At 40.8% G+C, this 22,132-nt stretch overlaps 1 long non-coding RNA gene across 1 annotated transcript in view; it reads left to right on the forward strand.

The window, feature by feature from the left end:
• The window catches only part of LOC148185482 (uncharacterized), a 50,160-nt gene extending 30,031 nt beyond the window's left edge, over positions 1–20,129 (forward strand). Inside the window, exons 2-3 of the long non-coding RNA XR_015775943.1 lie at positions 19,486–19,665; positions 19,959–20,129. This is a non-coding gene — a long non-coding RNA (uncharacterized LOC148185482). The remainder of the gene's footprint in view (positions 1–19,485; positions 19,666–19,958) is intronic.
• Positions 20,130–22,132: the final 2,003 nt, after the last annotated feature.

Raw genomic sequence — 22,132 nt, forward strand, 5'->3', positions numbered from 1 at the left:
ATATTGCCCAGCGTGAATTTAAAATAGAGGATCTTCCCAAAAGCACTTGAAATTATGTTTTACTTTGAAAAATGGTCTGCAACAGTAAAAAGAATACTAATAACGCACACGTGAGAATATTAGAAAAATCATTTTAGCTTTAACTCAGTCCAAGGATGGTCTCTAGTGTCTGACATGAATGGCCACTTTCAATTTCCAACTTAAGGTCACTGACGACACGTGAGTGAGCTCCATTTCCTGACCAAAAAACCTTGAGATGGAGTTAAAAGCTGTATTGTGTGCAGATCACATCCAAAGATCAAGAATGCTCTAATGTTTGAAAGCTTTGTGCACAAAATGACTCATCTCCATTATACTGCTGTGGTGCAAAATCAACCTCTTTGCATGAAGAGATACCATTATGGAAAAAATCTTTCAATCCTTCAAGATCATTTCTTACTCACTTTCCCTGTTGATAATTTGTGTTTGTTGTGGTTGGCATGAATTAACGTACATCTTTGACAGACACAAGGTATAAATTTGTGTCATTTTTTAGATGACGTCGGCCCGCAGAGACGAAATATGCACACGCCAGCTTGCACACACACATCCCTTCTTTCCCTTTAGGATAGCATCCGCTGGATGAAAGGTGCAGTCACCCCACCTCCCCTCACCCCCTCCCCCTCTCCTCTCCCTCAGTTGTCAAACATCAAAAAGAAGGGTGCTGTCTCCAGAAAAACTCACCCAAGGCTCAGAGGGGAGGGGGTGGGTTTCTTTCTTTTTTGGAGGATTGGTGTGATAGATAGAAAAAGAGAACATGGCTGACGTTGTGGCTGTGAGCCTGGTGCCTTATTCATGCCCCACGCGCTCCCCCTGTGTGCTGGGCGAGGACAGGGTTCCACTGATTAGTGCGAGAATGTTCTAAAGAAAGAGAGAAGGTGCCAAGCCGCTGCCTCTAGCAAAGTTACACAGAAGGAGAGGAGTGTGTGAATGTGTGTGTGTCAGTTAAAGGGAAAGAGAGAGAGAGGGCGAGAGACGGAGAGGTTGTGTGCTGCTGCAATGATTAAGTCATTTCTGATACTCGCCTTTGAGTGTTTTGTCTTTGATGCTGTAAAAAAAGCCCCTCCCACACAGACATCATTAAGGAACAGAGGAATTGTCTCTCAAGTTGGATGAGGAGGATGAAGAGGAGGGGTGGTGATGGCGAGCATGACGAGGGGGGGTGTCAAAGAATTCATCCACAAAGACACAACACGACAGATTTGTATCGCAGTCTTGGCATTTTGTTGTCTTTGTTCTGTTGCTCTAACACGTCTGCGGCACGTGTGGTTAGCTAACGGCTCTGCTGCCGTACTGGATTTAACAATGTGCAGTCATCTTCTGAATCATTGCTTAAAGCATATCTTTACATAATGTGTTACCTCCTGCCTGTTTTGTTCCCGTTTTACCCTACAGTAATCATTACCAGAGTTATAGAGGTAACAGCGGCAGCAGCAGTGCTGGTGTTTGAATTAGTAGTAGTAGTCGTACTTGCAGTTATATTATTAGTCAGTGGAGGGAGAAGTATTTATATCCTCTTTTTTAGTAAAAGTAGCATCACCACAAAGCATAAAATACTCTGTAACAATTAATAATTCTACATTTAAAATTACACAGTAAAAACATCAATATTAGAAGTCAAATACACTTCAGAGTCTTACACTAAAACTTATAGTAGCATTTATTGTTTGATGAGCTTAAGTATAAGCAGTGTTTTAATATTGAAGCTTGTTCAAATGATGCTTAGTAAATTTACTTCATATATTATTGGTGGTTTGTTTCGTAGCAGTGTAGAATTAGACATGAGTAGAATGTTTCATGGACCTATAACGTAGTATGTTTTGTACATTGTATTAAGTCTCTATTTGCGCATCAATTTTTCACAGATGTTATAAAAGCAGCAGCAGTAATAACAGTAGATGCAAAATGAGTAGAAGAAATAGTTGTAGTAGTTGCTGCAGCAATAGCAATAGTAGCAGCGGCAATAGTTGTAGTAGTAGCCGAAGAAGTAGTAGTTGTGAAAGTTATAGCAGTAATAGGAGTAGTACTGGCAGGCCACTCTTTTGGAATTCTGGACACAGGGACATATAGGGACAAAAATGGCTAAAAATCCCTCCAAAAGACACCAAGGCCTTGAGAAACACAGTCGAAAAATCCATGCTGTGATTTGGAATCAAAACTCTTGAAATTGAGATCAAAACTGCAGAGAAACCCTCTTATTGTAAAAACATCTAAGAAGGCCACACTTCTGTGAATTCCCAGCAGGTTCTCATCCCAACTCGTCACATGGTGCCGCTCAGTCAGTGATCTTCTGCGTCTTCTTATGATGTTTTAGATATCTTTATGCGTCAGTCGTTTACGCGCCGGGATGCCATTATCACGATGTCAGTAAATGCACATAGTGGAATGACACATTATGTACACAGCAGAGGCTCCTGGTAAGGTGTGGAAACAAAACCTCAAATCCACACAAACTCCAGACCTTTGTGGTTGTTTTTTGGTTGTTTTTGCAATCCATCCACCTGCCTGCCTGCCCTATGTGCACTTGTGCACCTTATAATATGTTGCTACCAGCATTGTTACTACCTATAACACTGTATTTCAGCATTTCATGCACACATGATTATATCCATCCGTCCACATTTTCAGGTGTGCAACAGGCACGGCATGCAGAGATATTCAAACACATGTTACAGTGTTTCATATGATACCCCGATCTTCACTCTAGCTTTAAAATGGAACCTGCTTTAGCAGGTTTTATTTGTTCAAATACTTTGCTCCTCACCTTTTATACAATCAACTTTGCCTGCTATACCTGGTGCTTCCTCACTCTTTTATAGGCCAGAGATTTTACCATTGCTTCTCTACTCCTTCCATGTTTTTGCTCTTTCTCTGCCCTGTCTTTTCTTTATTGAACTCCTCAGTTTTGATGAGGCAATTTGACTGAGCTAGTAAGGCTGCAGTTCACGTTACATCTTTACATCAGTGGCACATGTGTGTTCTGCAAATCTGAACCCCTCAGTTATTGTGAAAATGGCACCATTTTAGTGGCAATTATGACAATAGGAATTGTAGCAGCATTAGTAGTAAAAGTAGCAGTAGTGGGAGCAGCATTAGACTAATTCATCTCATCTCATTCAGCAGATACTCATCCGTCAGTGTGTGAGCTGCATGCCATCATTGTAACTGATTATGTTTACTTGTCCCTGTCCTCAGTGCAGCTATTAAACTATACAATCTACATCAGGCGGCCGGCGCATTTGACACAAAGAGCCGTACACTTGATCATGTCGGATAACAGTAGATTGTGCTTTTGATTAATGTGTCAGTCAGCGAGGTCATGAATAACATTACAGGGAGTATGTAAGGGGCAAAGTTCTGCTCAGTAAGCTGGAGCGCTTACTGAAAGTGTGTCATAGAAAAATACTGTTTATTCAGTTTGATAATACTAAAAATCTCCAACACTTAGCACAGTGTGTGTGATTGAAACACACAACAATGGCGATGTGACATAATGACCACTAAACGCTACTTTAGATGCAAAACCAGCAGATAATCCCACTTGATCCAAATAGCGGGTCTAATATTGCATCTCTACGTGGCTCCTATAAAAAATTGGACCGCGTGACAGAGAGACGGAGGAGAACATAACCGGTTTGTTTGTCTTCCTTTATCCCAGGCAAGATGAAAAGAACGCTGTTAAGTCTGATGTTGTTGGTTCTCTCTGCCGTCAAAATGAAAGACTCCTCGACTGACAGACACAAAAGGGCTTTTTGAGATTTGTTGCAACTGCAGGAAGCTGCCTCTCCCTCCAAATTTGCCACTTGACAGTGATGGAGTGCCTGTCTAATACAATGATGTGTTAGTCCACATGTGTGCATGCAGAGGCGCTCCCGCAAACACAACTGGGAGTGTGTTCAAAGACTCGAAGGCTGTCTGACAACATCATTAGTGTGTCTGTGTCTGTGTGTATTACGTCTCCTTTCTTCTCACTCTTACCTCTTTCACCCTCTCCCCCGCTTTCTTTCTGTCTGTCTCTCTTGACGGGAATCGTGGGGAAACAGGTGGAAGAGTATTCACAGGGAACCGACATCATACATTCCCTCTGTTATGTCTCAGAAGCAGATCAATGTGCCGGGGTGGAGATATGCACTGCTACTGGGTGACAATGGAGGAAAGCGTAGATAATTCCCTCTGCAGACGTGAAGTGACTCTGGGCCCGGTTGTACAGTATTTCTCCCACTAGAGCTTGCAGTAAGTGCTCATCCCACAACTATGGAGCTGCAGCTGCATCTATAGTCTATGTCGCTTTTATTCAGACCCTATTGCCATGTTACAGCCCAAACTCCTGACTGCTTACCCCACATGTCGACAGACACAGGCCTTCGCCTGCAAAATGGTGCTAAAATTAACAAGTAAAAAAAATGACTACAAAGACAAAACGATTACAAAGAAACACAAAACCACCAAAATATCAACAAAATGACGATAGGAACATACAAATGACTACAACGATGCACAGAATAACTGCAAAGATATACAAAATGACTAGAAACAAGCATTAAATGACTACAAGACCCAAAATAATGACAAATCAAACCCTTTTTTGATGCAGCTGCTATCATATGATGCCGCTATCATTTTCCCTTTCAAACAAAACAAATGGAAAACCCAATTTCTTGTGCTGTGATCCCACTTGAACGCAAACCAAACAGTAGTTTTCAGTAAATGATTCTAATGCTGCTGCATGTCATTCGCTTCTGATAAGCACTGTTGGCTGCAGACGACTCATCTTGGCGTCATGACAAATACAATTAGGAAGTGATGGTGTTTAAAATCAGCACAAAGGAATAAACTGTGCACCTGTTTCATGCATTTTACACCACTTTATTTTTTGCAACTACTCCACAAAAACAAGACTGGAATTGAGAAACACAATAAAGGGTTCAGGAGAAAGACGAAAGGGGAAGAAAGACAAGGAGGTGAAATTGTGCTCTTCACTCCTGGGCCCCGTGCCCCCTTCTCTCCACATGAGAGGGGGGCCTCTGATGAGGTGTTGATTGCCTGTGGGCACAAGTGGTTTCTCCAAACACTCTAAAAGTGGCCTATCCTCTGATTAGATTCAAGTGTTATAACGGCAAATAGGCCCAGACACTCGACCATACATTACAGCATTGAGATAGACTTGAGGCGAGGGCTTTCATTAAAGCGGCGTCTCGTAAAGACCCGGATGGACCCAGAGGTCATTTTGAGAAGAGTGCAAGTTGTAGAGGGGGATTCATACCCAAAGTCATAGATAAAACAATGTGTGGAATTACTGCAGGCCTGTAGGATGCTCTTAAAGCAGAGATGGGTCACTGTGATAGCGGCGGGGGCCGCAACAACGTCCCTGTTTTTTTCCTCAAGTGGGCTGGAAATTGAGCGAATATATTTAGGACCATATATACCAGTCAGGAACACTCTCCTTAATGCATGGCAATTATTTCTGTCTGAGAAATGTATTTGAATGCCTTTTATGTTTTTACCCATTTTCTTTCTCTTCCTCCTTATGTGGACTGTTGCCACTCAGCTGGTTTGTGTAGCAAACAGGTTTAGTGTGCTTTTCCCCCTGCCAGGGTTTCCCAAATATATTTGTGGCAGTCTGCCATCATTAAAACAATTGCTGCCACAAATAGATTTTCCATTTTTGGAGCTGGACCGCTCATTAGGAGCACTTTTTAAATATATACACCATGCGGTCGTTCAGTGTACCCCTCGAAGCGCAGAGCTTACACAGATGGTGCAGCAGACCATACATACATACAAATACATGTCTTGTCCTCCTCCTTTATTTTGTTGGTTCCAGAAAATAATTTCTGAACCAAGTAAAAGACATTCATGATGTGCAGCCAGATAAAGTCAACCTGTTTCCATTAAAACTTGTTTCAAGACTTTTTTGGTGTCATTTTGACATTTTGATTAGAGCAGCAATCCTCCTTCTTTCAAAATACCAATTCTCAATTCTAGACAGCTTGAAACTGGTGCATTGTAATGGAAAACAGTAATGTTCAGTAGTAGACAGAGCAAATATATAGATTTCCAGAGACCATCGTGGTTGTATGCATGTGATGCATAACTTTGAAGAAACTCAAATCATCCGAAATCACAGTAATCTCATAATTGAGGTTACAGTCTGTCTCATAGATATGTTTTTGTAATATGATCTGCTGTGAAAACTTTAAGTAAAAAGACTGCTATGGGAATAAGATTCAGAGTTTGCGAAATCAGAATTGATATCTCTGCAGTTTAGATGGTGTAAGAACAATAGACTGCGCAGTTTTGCAGCTCACAGTTGAAATGTGGGACGGTAGATATTCACAGCTGCACAGTAAGTACACAATTATGTACTAATACACAGCCAACGCACACACGCCCACGAGCCCAGACTGACATCTGTCTGCAAATGTATAGCCATACACAAACACACACACACACACACACACAAACGTGCACGTGCTGTCTGTGATGCGCACGGCGATGTACAGGAGCACAGACGAGACATGAATATTTAAGAGGCTTCAGTCTGCATGTGTTCCATATATGTCACCATCGGTGTCTCAAGAGCTGGTTGGAGGGCAGGGGGCTGATGAGCTGTGTGTGTATGTGTGTGTGGGGGTGTGTGTGCGCATGCGCATGTGTGTATGTGTGTGTGTGTTTGTATGTGTGTGTGTGTGTGATCGCGGACTCAAAATGGCCATCTTCATATATCATGTAGCTCCTCCTTGCCAAGAGCACTGCTTCTGTCAAGTGTGTGTGATGAGTACCCACAAGACCTCTCCACTCTTCACCCCCTCTTCTATGTGTGTGTGTGTTTGTATGTGTATGGGTTTGTGTGTGTGTGTGTGTGTGTGTGTGTGTGTGTGTGTGTGTGTGTGTATGTGTGTATGTAAGGCGAAGAGTAAGAAAGAGGGTGAAGGAACATCATGTACATCTGCTGTGTTGAGAAAGCAGGTCAGTAGGGTAGGTTGGACTCTGTGTGTGTGTGTGTGTGTGTGTGTGTGTGTGTGTGTGTGTGTTTGTGTGTGTGTGTAGTTGGGTGGGAGGCTTGTATAAATCCTCTTAGAGCTGTCAAGTTAGTCAAGCTTTTAGTTTTTATTGCAAATTGCATATTTCATTCAGAAATCACAACAATATGTTTCACAAACAGCCAGAAAAACTGCACAAAACAGATGGATCTTCAGCATTTTAAATTAAAAATGTCATTTAAAGTTTGTGAGAAGGTAATGATGCTCAGAAACATTTGGTGGATTGTGACAGCAATAAAAGCTGAAAAAAATCCATGATGATGCTGACTAATACACCAATATCTCACTAGAGCCATCCATGTGGCCACAAAACAAGTATCAGACTTACTGAAATGCATTAGTTATTTATGAGAGGGGAGGAAGGTGGTGCAGAAATGAGGGAGGCATGTCAAATAAGTTTTTAAGCACTGGGAAGGGACTTATGTTTGTTCTTTTTGCTTCAGGGAGGGACATACAACTTTAAATGCTGTTTTTCATATTTATTTTAAATACCCCCTGAACCCCAAAACCTAGCTGTGGGTTGGAAAGACAAATTAATAGAAATTCTTGAGATATCACATTTATGAAAATGAGAAAGATGCAAAGTGACAGTAATCTTGACCTTTGACCTCCAAACTCTAACCAGTTCATTGGTGAGTCTGAGTGAACGTTTGTGCCAGATTTGGGGAAATTTCCTCGAAGCTCAAATGTAAGACCGATGAGGTCACAGTGTCCTTCATCTTTGACCCAGATCTAATCAGTTTGTCGGTGAGTCCAACTGGACGTGTGCCAAGTTTGAAAAAATTCCCTCGAGGCATTCATGAGATGTCGCATTCACAAGAATGAGACAGAAGAGGTCACAGTGGCTTTTACCTTTAACCTATGACCACCAAAATTTGTTGTTGAGTCCAGTTGGACATTTTAGCCAAATATTGTAAAATTCCCTTAAGCTGTTCTTGAGATATCAAGTTCCAAATAATGGAATTGATGGATGAACAGACAACCCCATAAAGACTACAAAATATACACAATTTATCGTAGCCAGAATCAGATTTTCACATTTCCGATGGTCCTTGAACATCATTTATGAGGAAAATAGTGAAAATAGTGAAAATATAATAGTGATAGTCCATCATTTCATCAAGCGAGGGATGGTCATGTGGTTTCATCACTTCGAGAGAGGAAAAATATTTGTAGCTTTAGGGAGGGTCAAGCTAAAAATAGAAACAAAGAAAAACAAAATCACACCCCAGCCACCCCCTCCTGTAATAAATAGCGAAAAGTCCCTTAAACCACTGCAATAAATTGGCCCCTCTACAGTTGCGGCCCCTATATAGGCCAAAATGACAAGCAGCTCGATGTGTGCTTGCTGAGACGCAGCCACATGTAAAGGGTTAATGACAGGACTGGTGATGCCTTGCTTTTCAGGACACTGCATGATGGGTAAACGACACCCCCTGCAGAGTTTGACAGTAGCTCGCGGCGCTCCGTCACCTCGTGTCCACTCTCAGTGTGACGCCTGGCACTTGTGATGTTCCGGGATCTGCACACAAAAACCACAAGACTCCTATTCTCACTGATGTGGGTGCATCTGAAGTAAAGTTGATGAAATAAGAGAGACACCATCTGTAAAATAGGACATGCACTAAATAAATGCTGACATGAAGGTAATACTTATTTATAAGCCACCTTGAGACTGACTATAATACAATAAAACTGTCAGGGATGTAATATCATGTGCACAGCGTCACTTCAGTCAGTCATTAAATACATTATTCCAAAAATGCACGCGTAGCTTTTTTGGGGGGAAAAACCCTCTAAATGAATTTAGAACATGTGTGAGAAAACTTTCACATTCAGAATGTATCATTATCCAAAATTTTTATCAAAAGATAAGGCTTGTGATATTCTGTAGTTTTGTTTTTGACATAAATAGGTCAGAAAATCACCCAAAACATCAGTCAATTTAGGTATCATCTGTGTATCCCAAGCCTGATATAGGTTATTCCTCTATGTCAGTCATTTCTGTCCAAAAAGCATATCATGAAACGTCAGCACATTAGTTTATGTGAAGTCAATGCCACACGCCTTGTCCTTACTGCTGTAAAATAGTCCCCAACAAATGTGAAATTTTTTAAGGGTTGTTAGGGATAACCCCAACAATGTCGATATCAAATTTCATGTGATTTTTTGTCATCTGTTTTAAGAAATTTAAATGGAAAGGCAGCTCAAATTTAAACATTAATAACATCATCTCCAATTTCATTAGAAACAATGACAAACAACCCTGATTCCAAAAAACGTTGGGACTCTATAAAAAATGCACATAAAAGCAGCATTTGTTTGCAATGTCAGGATTTTGGTCCACTTTTCCACACAGACAATCTTTATATTTTGGAGGGTCGCTTGTGAATCTTCAGAGAGAAATTTCACTTTCAAAACAGTCTTGATAAAAGAAAAGGTGATGTAACACAGTGGTAAACATGTCTCTGTCCCAACTTTTTTGGGATGTTGCAGACATCAAATTCAAAATAAGTCTATTTTTACAAAAAGCAATGAAGTTTTTTAGTTTGAACATCAAGTATCTTGACTTTGGACTGTATGCAAGTGAATATAGGTTAGAAATGATTTGCACATCATTGCATTCTGTCTTTATTTGCATTCAGAGTCCCAAAGGTTTTTTTTTCAAGGTTGTGTTATGGTTTGTTGTAAGATGGCATCTTATATTCTTAATATAGGATAATATAATTCAACAGATAATGCTGTATGTTAGTATTTTAAAATACTGTTCCATGTGCCCCTTTTTAACTTCAGGCACCTGCCCCTCTGAAGGTCTCTGAACAGCCCCAGTCCCAAGACATTTACCCCTTTGAGACTTGAAAGGAAGATCTGGCACACTGCTCATGCTCAGAAACTCCAAAACACTTTTAAGAGAACTCAAAAGTACTATCAAGAGTGTTCAAAAATAATCTTGCGGAAGATCCAGATGCACCTGCATCTGAGATAGCTGGATGTGCTAATATCTCTCTAAAAAAAGACATTTACTCCCAAACTGATGAAGAAAAGGTACAGAATGGTGCATAAAAATTCACAAAAATAGAAGAAATTAAGTGTTTGATGCTCTAAATTTTCTTGGGGAGGACCCCCAAACCCCCCGTTTCCGATGTCTCACCCCTACAATGTCGAAACAAATGGTGTGCCCTTGAATTAGATCAATTACACCACTGACTTTTGGGACTGAAGCCAGTTTTATCATTGTTGTAAATGCCATAGAAATTCAGTATTTTAGCCTTGAAGTTGCATTGGATAGCATTATATTTCAAGGTGTTCCTGTCATCTCATCCACTCCTTGTATTTCTGTTCAGGCCACAGAAAACTCCACAAACACTTACTCTTCAGAGAATCAGACCCCCAGCCTGAATGTTTACCCGCTGAGTGTGTAACACGGTAATGTGGCCCCTGTATGAGAACAAGCTTCACTATATGGCAGATATGAGGCAGGAACAATCATGCGATACATGGCCCTCGTCCGATGGGCTCGGCTCCATTGTCGCGAGCTTCTGTTACAGAGCGATCTATAAGTACTTAGCTGCTAAGGAAATTAGCCGCTCCACCGGCTGGAGAATGGAGAAATCATTGTGGAGCCCCGGTATGCTTCTGTGCGCCTGTGTAATTGTGTTTCTAACAAACGCGCTGGCAAAGTAAGGGGGACCTTTTTCTGCCTCCGACTCCTCCTCCTCCCTCCTCTTAACTAAAACCTCCTTTGCAGCCCCTTAACATGCGAGCACAAGCTAGCCGCACACCGGGGCCACGCCAGCGCACCGCAGCCAACCTCATTACCGTGTGATTATGCGAAATCAGCAGAGAGGAGCGAGAGAATCAAAGCCGCCACTGGAGATGAGTGAGTTGTACAGTAAGTGTCCCTGCCCCGCCGGATTGGTGGAGGAAAGATTAGAGAACTCGCTCCCAGAGACTCACCCAGATCAAATTCTCTCTTAGTTTGCCTCCCTCTTGGGCGTCAAAATGAGTTTCAGTGATGAGGCAGATGTCGAGGTCTATCCTCCGGTTGCTGTGGGGATGTGAGAGGAGCAGGTTTGGGTAAGCTTAGAAAATGAGGGAGATCCTCGCTGTGATAGCCATAAAGAATTCTGGGAGCCTTGCAGAGAGGAGTGGGTTGAAACACCGTCATTTATATTCAAGGACAGCTGCAGCCGTGGAGTGGGTATAAAATCGATGCAGGGGCTTTACCTCGTCTCATCTGTACTTTTTGTTCATGCTGAAAAGATGGCTGTGTGCTCGCTGTTGCAGACCTTGATTTTGGTTAAAATTATGTTTAGAGGGAATTGTACACAAAAATGACAAAATGGCAGACCAGCATGCACGCATTGATACACAAATAGGAGCACAAGATACACACACAGTCATACACACAGCAACCATCAGTGCTGCGTGAGATAACAAGGCCATATTGAGGATGACCGGAGGGGCGGAGAGACGGAAAGGAAAAGCGGATGAGTGAAAGAGTAAGAAAGTGGTCACGCTTGGCTTCCTTTTGCCATGTAGCTGCCCTATCTCTCCGCAGCACTGACCCTCTACACAACCAGCTCCACGCCTTATCAGTGCTTTCCTTGGTCCCTCGGTCTTTCTCCCCTGGCACCGCGCGGAACGTGATGCTGGAAACGTAACGCCAGATATAGGTTGAGTCATAGAGCGGCACTATCATCTTCGGACACGGAGCCCCGTCGGCTTGCAGTCATCAAGCAGTTCAAGGTGTGATTTGAAAGTGCGGTTTGGTCTTTGCCTCCAGCATGTATGGACAGACATATGCACACACACTTCAGTGTCCCCTATGAAAACAGTTAAGTGCGACCTTTAATTGAAGTGGTAGTTGCAGGTAAAGAGCTCATTTATATGCATTTCTTTAGCCTAAAGCCATCGACTCACACATGCAAACACACTCGCGCACAAACAGATACATACACACTCGCACACACAATGGCAACAATACTTATTGAAGCTGACAGGGGCCTTATCCGCTTAATCCAAATTTACATACACCACTTCCGTTTAGTATTCCAACAAAAGCATTAGCCCCCTCCCTTTCCCATGCAAATAACCTCAACATTGGGCTTATTGTCCAGACTGTGACTGGCGGAGCGCTCTGTGCCAGCCAGTTTGGACTGAAGGTCCAAGAACTGGAAATGCTAAAAGTCAAATGTGGATGCAGGAAATAAAACAGCTTCATAGGAAGTTCATCGGCTCCAGATGAGTAGGATACTGAGGAAGTGGATATATGCTCATATTTATTCCAGTGGGTTTTTTAGCTTGTTTGTAGATTTACTGAATAACACCAAGAAAAAGTGGCTTTCAGTGGGGCTAAGGACACTCCCAAAGAGTCACAAGGTAATTGTGAGGGTTAGTATTAGCATTAATAGTTAGGGTGATTACAGAACATTATAATCTTATTTTTTTCTGGTCTTTTTTGTAATGTTGCTATTTGCTTGTGAAATACTAGATAAAGTTCAGTTAGATTTCTAGTTGTGCATAAAGGCAAGGCAGTTTAATTTATATAGCACATTTCATACAACAGGGCGATTCAAAGTGCTTTACAAAGCAATAAAATATAAACCATTTTAGGACATTTAAGGATACAGATTTGCAAAAAAGAAAAAAGAGTAAAGAGAAAAGATATAAAAGGTGAAATTAATTGCTAAATGATTTAACCCTAACATTAAAAATAGAAAAGTGCAGACAAGAGGTGCAAAGATAAAACGATTATTTAAAATGATTATAAATCAAGATTAAAAATAAGTTTGCAGTCATTCTGTGGGAGGAATAGGTAGAAAAAAAAAAGAATTTTTTATCTTTGACTTAAAAAAGGTCAGAGTCAGGGCTTGTCTTCCATCATCTGGAGGGTTATTCCACGTTTGTGCTGCATGATAATAAAACTTACTTTGAATCAAAAAGTAAAACATTCTACAAACAAACAAGTACAGTGTCGGAAAAGAGTAGGTAGAAGTAAAACTTATAAATCCCTACCCCTTTCTCACTTTTTTCTTTTAACTCATATATAATTTCAACAAATTCCCAAACAACCACTCCCAGTTTACTTACCACCCAATTAAATAAATGAAAAACTATCCCAGGTTTATTTGCAATCCAAATATTCGCCAGTGTTTCAAAATACAACCAATGCCAGTGTTTCCTCATCCATATACCTGCCAAAAAAATCTTTTTTTGTATAGTTTTTAAAACTGATTTATGTTTGTGCTTCGTTTCAGCCCATCACCCAACAGATTCCACACGTCCACCCTGTACACTGAAATACGCAGACGCTTTTGAGTAAAAACACTGCTTTATACAATTAAATTGACCCTGCTCACCTTCTCAAAAATGTGAATACATGTTGGGTCTATTGCCTTCAAATGGAACTTATGAGCTTCTAGTCACAACATGGGAAGTCGTGTACACGATATGCTTAGAGCTGCAGTGGTTAATTTGTGAGAGAACTGCTACTAGGCAAGGGCGACTGCTGGCGTCTAGAAGCCACCTTGGCCAACTATTAAGCAAGCTAGCGAGCGGGTGACGTAATACAGGAAACACTAAGACATGATCACAAGTGCAAAGGTGAGCCCTTTGGTAATATCAGCATTTTTCAGACATATTAACAAAATTACAAAAATATCTGACTAAATTACACTATATAAATTTGTCATTCACTGAAAGAAATGAACTTTATGGCTTCTGCCATTCCTAAAAATGTTTGGAAACATGTCACAGCTCTTTCAGAAATGTTCCACTTTTTAGGTCATGAATACCACAAAAAGGGGGCAGTCATATGGACTCTTCTTGTGAACATGGTAAACATGACCCCGTTTGAGGGCAACATATGGCAGCTATGATGATACCACGAGGAGGCCGCAGGAGAGTGTTGATGGTGAAGCCAACATCTGGCAAACTGATGAAAGCTTCAGTAGTTTTCGAAGTGACACATATCTACCAGAGCTAACTTTGCCCTTCAAAATGTTTTACCACTGTTAAAAAAACATGTGGCCAACCTTCCACCAGTCTGAAGAAGAGCATTAGCATGAAATGTAATTTGTGAATGTGCATATAAATTGCATTTAAGAGAGCTATAGTGTGCTGATCTTTGTGTTTTTTTGCATCTAATGCAACTTAAGAAGCTGACCCTGCAAATTTGACTCTTATTATGTCTTATTAAGAGGCTCTTCAGGTCAGCCCACTTTTGTCCTGATGTAGGCAGTTCTGGTTTTATTTTATGGGTAAAAAGGTGAATGGCAAAGTTCTCACAGTGTTACATAGTCCACAACAACAAATAAAACAACTGTTCATCTCCTGGTTGCACAAATGCATCTCTACTGTTGCTCTTGTACCATCTCCAGGTGTGTTGCATCAGTGAAAAATGAGAGGCGTATATGCGTGACTTAATTTTGTGAGTTCAGCTTTCTCACTCTTGAGATCCAAATCTTTATTATTCTGATTTCTTATTCTTCTTCGGTATGTTTTTCTGTCAAGTGACTTTCATACTTTCAGATCAAAAACCATTCAGATATCAAAACATGAAATGCTCTTTAAGGACTCTTCAAGTCATTTATGCTTGTGTTCAGTGTTTTTTTATTCAACTTTTTTTGGCTTTTTGAAGTATGAGGCATTCTCTCAGCCTTCTCAGTTAATGTCAACATCTAACTGTGACTGTATTACTGTTTAGCTTCCAGCTTTACTTGCAATGTTTTTCAGCTCTTGGCTTCTTTTGGTAATGCAGTTCAGCTTTAATTTCTGCCAGATTTTCAGATCTCTTAGGCAGTTTGTTTTATATTTTCGCTTTTCAGCAATGCTTTTGAAAACATTTCAGCATCCACATGCATTTTCTGTAGAAAATGCATTTTCTAGTTGACACTGCAGTCTCTTCCTACTTGCCCAGATTAAAAGACTTGAAACAACAGTTTTACCAGCTAAGACCAATCTGATTTTATCTTGTGCAACATAGTTTCATAGATACACATTGCTTAATTTTAAGGTCTCATGAGCCAAAGAGACTGGGGACAAGTTGAAAACTGAATGCTAATACCATTGTTTATTGAGACAACAAATAAAGCAGGGATCAATATTGCTCAGTAATAGTTTTAGTTTGCTCTTATTGGTTATTTTATGGTCAGTGTGATCATACCAATGATATTTCAGCTTTTACTGGCATTGTAAAAAGTGTGGTTAGTGCTTTTTAAACCGAGCAGGACACACACTGTCCCAATCAGTCATTAACAAATGCACAGATCTTGGCATGAATAATTTGGAGTCCCTGGTAGCCCTCCTTGGGACGTGCAGAGAGGGGGGTGTTGAATCAATAGCCATAAGGAGTCTGGCTCCCGTTTGCTTTCAAGATCTACAGCCAAAGGACCCAGTCATCAAAAGTTAATGAGCTATTTAGATCATGCTGTTTCCTCTGCTCTCGACTGAGAAAACACTGCTGGACGAGGGAGAAAAGAGAGCCCTAGTGCGAGTGTGTGTATGTGTGCGTTTTATGTGATGTATGTGTCTCCTATAGATGTGCAGAGGGAGATTGGCAGCTGTAAAAGAACAAAGCGGTGAAAATGGTTATCATGCATGTGCAGTTGTTCTCGCATTGTTTGGTGCAAATGCCTGACATGGGTCGCAACCCTTTTCTCTGGCCAGTAATGTGAAAACAAAGCCGGTTTTTGACTCCCAATGTGACACCATGATACCCATGGGCGGATTATAAGACAATAGGCCCCTGGGCACAGATATGCAAAGGGCCCCATCATCTCTCCTACATAGCAGCAAGACACCCAGATTTTGTGGGTTGCTTCTGCTTGTGGCCATTTTGTGCGTCCTTGTGATTGTTTTGTGTCTTTTTGGAGTGGTTTGTGTCTCTTTGATGTAATTTTTGTCTCATTTTTGTGTCTTTTTGCAATTCCTTTGCATTTCTTTGTGGTCATTTTGTGTCTTCTTATGGTTGTTTTATGTCTTTTTGTAGCTGTTCAGTTCTCTTTGAGGTGATTTTGTTTCTCACTGAGATAAATGTGTCTGTTTTTGTCTCTTTGGACCCCTGGGCTAGTGCCTGGTAGGCCTGTTCAGTCATCCATCCATCCTGTAAGTGAAATCCACGGATCTCCAAACATCAGCTTTTTGAAATTTAATAAAATATTCAAATATGTTTTGACAAGATTTTAAAAAGGTGTTAAGATTTTCTCAAAGGAAATGAATGACCTAAACGTGAAAAGGTATGAGAAACAAAATTTGGAGATACAAGGTTTTCATTGGATAGCAATAAACAGTTTTTTTTTTTTTTACTTTCTCCTTCTTGTTTTGAAGTTAGAGCTTAGCAAGAAAATAAATTATGTAAGTGCAAATTATATAAGTGTGAATGCTGCAGCAATCTTCTTATCAAGCTATTTTTGTCTGTGATTGAGTCTGAGCCTTAAATTATCTTTCAGGGCATTAAAATATTTCAAATTGTGTTGCAAAATAATTTATTATTTTTTATACATGTTATGTCCTGTTCTCCCTTGTTAAGGTGTACATTTATAGCACTGAGCTATGATTTGAACCCAAGTAAGTAATGATACAATGTTCATTAGGCTGATTAATGCTACTCCCACACCTGGTTTGTTACCACCTTTGAAATTACAGTCATTCCAGAGATACTGTGTTCCCCACCTTCTCCCCCAGCTCCTTTATGCGTTCTTGCCTCTCCTTTCTCCCTTATTTCCAATCTCCCTTTCCTTCCTTCTCCACCTGGACTCTGCTAACGATGCCTGAAGCAGTGGCCAACATGTCACCCAGGACTCCTCGCTGGCTGTTTCCCTGGCCACTGGCCTTGTTAAAGGGATGGCACATAAATGTGGCAGAGGAAAAAGTTATGGCTGTCTAAATTCCCCACAGAATAGTAGAAGAATGGGAAAGACTCCTTGTAGCAAAGACCACAAAATGAGTGTATGTGCAGCAAGAAAGAAAGACATGATCATTAAGAATTAACATTGTTCCCTCTGTGGCCGTTTTGAAGACTTGGGAAACGAAACACGACCCGATAGACTTATAAAATATATATAACTCAAAGCGGCAAGCAATTCCCATCCCAAATGTAATGCGCATTCAATATCACTGCTGTGGGAGTAAAGTGTGATGTATAGCAAACTTTTCTGGCAGTAATACTAAAAAAAATTTGACCACCTTGCCAGCCAAGCAGCTTTGAAAAAAAGAATCCAACTGAGGTGAGCCAAGCAGAGCATTGATTTTCAGCGTGCACCCAGTGGAGGAGGTTTTTATCTGTTGTGTTCTCCACAGATGCACATTAACCTCCAACTCTCTTTGAAATACTCCAAAAGCCCAGAGGACTCAAACCTCACCGGTGACGATTAATTGGTCAAACTCTGTGTCGTGCCGCCTCTGCCAGTCTGCCCGGCCCGTTCACGATTTGTCTCCTTCCAGCTGTCAGTCAGATTCGATGCCTTCGCTTCTCCAGAGCTTTTTCCCACAAAGACCAAATCCTGCAGCTTGAGAATCAGGCACCAGGGGTTCAGAGAGAAGAAGAGATGGGGGATGAACTTTGGCTTACTGTTGGGCTTGGCAAGTCTTCAACATAAAACCTCTAAGAACAGGCATACTGATCAATGATCACTGGCCGAGACATTACTTCTTTGTTGTCAGACTGAAACTGCACATTTGCAAACAAAAAAAGTTTGCCTCTTCAGTGCTAGCCATTTAAAATCATACTTTAGGGGCCAAATATAAGACGAGTTTAATTATAAGATGTTGGAAGTGCATCAACAACTAGCTTGCTGGGAATTGTCTGGACAATTACTTGCTCCTTTCACACATGGCTCAATCGGACAAGACACAGACTTTGTAATAGGGAACTGGCAATGTCTGTTTTATGTCCAAACAAATCAACAAAATAAAGACACAAAATTACTTAAGGAGACATAACACAACCATTTAGAGACATAAAATGACTATTTAAGACCAAATAACTTAAAAAGAGACACAAAATGACCTTGATAAGACTAAAAATCACTTCAGAAACCCAAATAACTACAAAAAGACATAAAACAGCCCCAAGAAGACACAAAATGACCTCAAAGAGACACAAATCACTAAAAAAAGACACAAAATTACTGAAAAAGTCACAAAATTACCTCAAGGAGACACAGAACCACCACAGGTAGAAACAAATAACCTAAAAAGACACAAAATTACCTCAAGGAGAAACAAAATAACCACAGGTAGACACAAAATGACAAAAAAACCCACACAATTACCTCAAAGAGACACAAAATGATTAAAAAAAAGAACACAAGAAGAGACACAAAACCGTGAAAAAGATGCATAACGACTACATAAAGATGCAAAGCCATCACAAAATCTGTACTTTTTGCTCTTATTGAGGAAAGGTGGTGGGGCTCTTTGCAGATCTGTACCCATTATTGTCTCATAATCCACCCATGCATGGAGTCAAAGAGGTTTAAGAAGCTGCAGGACAAAAGCAACATGCAAAAAGAAAAATAAACATGATATGAAATATAGTTAGATAGTCAACACACTGACTATTGAAAGGTCCCAAAACCTGTTTGTATGAAATCTGTGTGTAAATTGGTTTTCACTGATCCCCTTGGTTTAAAAAAAATCAAGAAATACAATTGTTGCAATTCATGAATATACAGCTTTAACCTATGCTGTATAATTCAAATCACCCTGCCTGCTTTCATGTGTCAACACAATAAGCACGATAAGATTCACCCTCCACAACAAGCCTACATTATCTGATGTGATATCTCTACCTCACCACACCATTAGGCTGCAGATTTAGCAATTGATTTCAGTGGAGCCGGCTCTTACCGACAACATGAGCCCAAAGCCTGTCTCTTTGGCAGGTAAATCAAAGGCTGTGGCTTGTTATCAGGTTTCATATGCAGCTGGAGGATCACGGCTATGTAATGTCATAAAACAGGTGCTCAGCGGGAGAGCTCTGATGGTATTACTGCTGGTGCGCTGGGTCAGGCGTAACACACACGGGCTCAGGCGCATAACTTACATGTATGCAAGCAATAATGTGGACGCTGACACGCAGGAATAAATATACACACACTGCACATACAGCCTGCACACACATGCCACAGATATAAGAGAAAAATTGGACATGTGCTTTGGATTTTCTTGAAAAAAATGTTAATTCATGATGATTTCGAAAACTCTGGAAACAATCATGGCTTCTCTTATCACACCCATCTTGCTGAAGTATTGCTCAATCCTCGCTCCCCTGCCCCAGCACAACAAATCCCCCTGGCCGGAAATCCAATCCCGCCTCTGTGTGAGCGGGGAGGCACCGTGACGGATGGCTTGTAAGCATCCCACCATGTTTCATCAAGCCTTCTTCTCTCTTTGTCAGGGCTGGGAGACTGAAGACTTCCATGCAGCGCTTCACCTTAGGGACGCTGCTGTGTTCAATAATTCAGTGGCTGTTGCTCCAGTCCTGTGGAGAGCGCTCATCAGTGACCGATGAACATCCCGAGTGGGCCCCAGCTCCATCCCGGAAAGGATTTTTTTTTGCAGTAGGCCACAGTGGATGGTAAATTCGACTACTAATTAGCATAGTTTTACCATTTGTTTTAGATTGTTCTTCTTCATTACCTTTAAGCCTTATCACACTAGTCCTTCACTCACACAGGTGTTGTCTCTTATTTTGGCTGATTAGTCCTCTTTGAGGGACTGTGTGGACAGACTGACGATGTGAGCACAGCTCTAATCAGACAAAATGAGAACACCTGTGCAGGTGTGCAGTCCTCATTAACTAGAGAGGGTGCTAGCTTTTAGTGAGCCTGTTACTTAAAATATTTCTCATTTGCTTATACTCTGTTCCAGACAACTCGGAAGTCAACATATTCCCACCTCCTACTAGAAAAAGTACAATGGAGTGCCACTCAAAGTCCGAGTTTCTACTTGTGAACTCTGGGAAATCCATGAAGCCCGACTTCAGTGTCTGATGTCGTACAACAATGGCAGCATTCATGGAAGCCACTGAGGCGCACAGTGTACATGGTAAGAGATCAACTAAAAGGCAGCGTAAAGTATATTTCATCATTGTTGGGCACAAACCTCGTATCTCCACATTTTACTATTTTCTTTGTTTTTTTAAATTAATTAATTCTATTGGTCCCCCTCTACAACTGTCAGTGGGTTTTACTATTTCTCAACCAATGAAATGTATTTTAAAAAGCTTGTGACTAAATCTATCTCTGTTGGATCTTTTTAAAAACACACCGTTTTTTCTAATTCCTAAAAAACATACATTGTGGAGATAGGAGGTTTGCACCCGACAGCAGCAATTTGCACATATTCAATTAAAGTAATACTTTGGTGTTGTGCACCTGAACACTTGGACGTTGGAAATTTCAACAGAGAAATTCCGACCTCTGACTTTGAATGGAACACAGCATAAAGCTCAATTTCTGAAACGGTCTTAACCCTGTTAAACTGGGATCGACATCACTTGTCTTGTTCTGTATTAAACCTATTACCTACCTACTAAGTATTTAAACCTCTAGACCCTGAGAAAATTGGTTTGCATGGGGGAAAATGCAATAAGCAACTTGGCAAGAAATGTGTCACAAAATGTAAGAAATAAGTAGATTTAGAATTTTCTTTTTTTTCTTTTTTTTTTTTTAAAGCTAGCAAAAAAATTCCGGAGAACTATGTATATAATTAACCTAATATTGTCTCTTACTCTTTAAAATAATGTCTCTTTCCAGAATTCATGACTCGATATAATCCAACACATTCTCATCCCAAGTCATCACACATCACCACTTTTTCAGTGGACTTTCAGGTCTAAGTTCAGATCTGCCTGCTACTGTAGCTACTGTATTTCCACAATTAAAAGCCGAGCTGTGCATGCCACTGTGTTGTAAACAACATGGTCATGCAAATATTTCAGAATAGAAAGCCTTTTGTTAACAACTGAAGGGATTATATAGACAAAAACATTGTAAGTGGGTTTTTATTTTGAAACAGGAAAGGTTGAGTAAAACAAATATATTTGTATATTAGCTGGAGCTAAAACACTTGCACATTTTTCCACTTTTTAATTAGTTTTTGGTTTCTCCACAAACCAAATACCAATGAGCATAACTGTAATAACCGCTACCAATGCAAAAATACATCTTTAGCTGCAAGTGGAGCAGATTTATTGAACCTTGTGTAATAAGTTAATATAAAACAAAAACAAAATGTGTTTCAAACATTCAGCATATATTCATTCTATCTCAATATACTATTTATTTCTTAAAATTAAACTTCTGATATCGCACAATGACACCCCCGATTTTTCTGCTTAAACAGATGCAGGCACCTCACCTATGAAAAAATACACTTCTTCCAGTGCACACACACACACACACACAGAAACAAACTCATGCAAACACCTTTCCCAGCCTCCCCCTCCCCCTGCTCTCCTGCCTCTGCGTCCCATGTGGCCAGTTGCATCAGCACCGGGGCCGCTGACTGTTGTCATGGTGTGAAACATCCCTGTAACCCCAGCGGGTTTAACCAGCCCCCTCTGCCTCGCGTGTACGATGCAAAGCACCCTGCTAGCAGCCAGCTGCTTTCCACAGGTGCTGTCGACAGATAGAGGATATGAGAAGAGGAGGCAGAGAAACAAACACAGGCTGACCTCCTCTTACCTGATGGAGTGTATTCACAGCAAGGCTCCCGAACCCCTACCTGCGCATTTTTTACAGGCTTAGCAGTCAGCTGCGTCACCAGTTGCCTAGCAACCACACCTGGCGTCATCATCATGACCCATAGGAGAACTGGCTGTGCAAAACACCAGCTAAATAGCTACATAACCAGGAGGCTGAACAGAGAGACACACTTGATAAAAGATTGCTTGTGTTTGTGGATTAAAGCAGTATTTTTGTGAGTTTCAGTAAACACTTGGGTCAGAGTGACTTGAAATTACACCAAGAGAGCAACTTGGTCATTCAGTAATCATCTCTGAGTAATCTTAACATAATTCCTGTTTGAAAAGTCATTATAAT

This window comes from Plectropomus leopardus, chromosome 24 (assembly GCF_026936395.1).
Source record: "Plectropomus leopardus strain MGB_pleo_1.0 chromosome 24, ASM2693639v1, whole genome shotgun sequence".
Taxonomy (NCBI): Eukaryota; Metazoa; Chordata; class Actinopteri; order Perciformes; family Serranidae; genus Plectropomus; species Plectropomus leopardus.